Source organism: Gavialis gangeticus, unplaced genomic scaffold (genome assembly GCF_001723915.1).
Source record: "Gavialis gangeticus isolate Ggan-Ray unplaced genomic scaffold, GavGan_comp1, whole genome shotgun sequence".
Classification (NCBI taxonomy): domain Eukaryota; kingdom Metazoa; phylum Chordata; order Crocodylia; family Gavialidae; genus Gavialis; species Gavialis gangeticus.
In genome coordinates, this window is record NW_017729029.1 from 13,369,819 (window position 1) to 13,371,461 (window position 1,643).

Genomic DNA, 1,643 nt, shown 5'->3' on the forward strand with positions numbered 1-1,643 from the left:
GCACCCCTTCCTCACAGCCGCGTGCGGAGAGAGCCCGGGGCACCCCTCACTGGGCCCCCGCCCCTCCTCCTCCACAGCCCCTGCCCAGGCCCCGGCTGCCCTGCTCCCCTCACCGCCTCACTCACATCCGCGGCCCCGCCTGGGCAACCTTCCCCTGGCCCTGCCCGTGTATGTGACCAGGCCGGCAGGGCCCCAGGGGCCGTGGGCCTGCTTCGTCCCCACGTCCGAGCAGTGTCGCTGGGCCTTGTCCGCTGCCCCCTCGCACTCCTCTGAGGTGCTGCCCGCTGTCCCCCCTTGGCACTCTTGATCTGAACCGTGACCTCCAGTCCCGGTCCTGTTTTCATTATTATTTGTCCAAACAAATCTGGAACACATCACTAGTGGCCCCCAAGGCCCAAAGGAGCTTATAGTTTCCGTGACAGGCCTGGGCCCTTGAAATCCCCTGAGGTGTTGAGAGCCCTCACCGACCCCTCAGGGATGGGGTTGCAGAAGGGACGACTGAGGGGGGATTTGATAGCAGCCTTCACCTCCCTGCCGGGGGGCTGCAAAGAGGATGGAGCTGGGCTGGTCTCAGTGGGGGCAGATGACAGAACAAGGAGCAATGGGCTCAAGCTGCAGCAAGGGAAGTTGAGGTTGGATATTAGCAAAAACTTCCTCACGAGGAGGGTGGCGAAGCACTGGAAGAGGTTACCCAGAGAGGTGGTGCAGTCTCCATCCTTGGAGGTTTTAAAGCCCTGGCGGGGATGATGTAGTCGGGGCTGGTTCGGCTTGGAGCAGGGGGCTGGATAGATGCGACTCCTGAGCTCCCTTCAACCCTCCTTGTCTGCGATTCTATGGTTCAGTCGTGCCCCTGAAGAGCTGGGCAGGCATGCCACCATGGGCAGAGCCAGGCTTTTGCCAAGGGGGGTGCACATGCTGAGGGCATCACCCCGCAGAGCACAGCACCTATGTTTCTCCAGGTAAAAAGAAACTAGAAGCGTTACTCATCAGCCAGGGGCAGAGTGATTCAGCCTAAGACAGAAGCCAGATCAAACAGGACTTCATCGGGCTGCAAAACAGGAGCTGTATGACCAGCAGCAGCCAATGCAAAGCAGAAGGACACAAGAAAGGCTAGCTGGCCTTTTCATCAAGAGCCTTCAAAAGAAGAGAGGGTAGTGAACAGTTTAGCAGGAATCAGGTAGATGCACTGGTATGATACAGAAGATAAACCTAAATACTTCCAATAGGAATCTGCAGTGTCCAAAACACCCTGCCCTGCTGTGGTCCAGCTGAGCCCTTTGCAACAGGGGAATGGCTCTAGGATATTTTTGTCATAAAAAAAGAGTGACAGTGAAGAACTGGCATGCTCCGAGGGCAGCCTTGAGTCTAACCAGATTGAGCTCTAGTGTCTTAACCCCCCAGCCCATCTCACAGCAGCTCTGAATACGAATGCACAAAGAATGCATATTTTTTTAAAAGTTCAGTTTCAGCCTCAAATCCCCCGTGTCTCCTCGAAATGCGATGCGGATCCCGTACCCGGAGGCCTGTTAGCACAGAAGCGGGGAAAGCTTTCTGGCATGTTTCCCCTCCACCTTGCCGGCATCGCTGTGTTGTTTCAGCTATGGGAGGTAGTCATGCTGCCACGGTTCACTGCCATTCTGGTT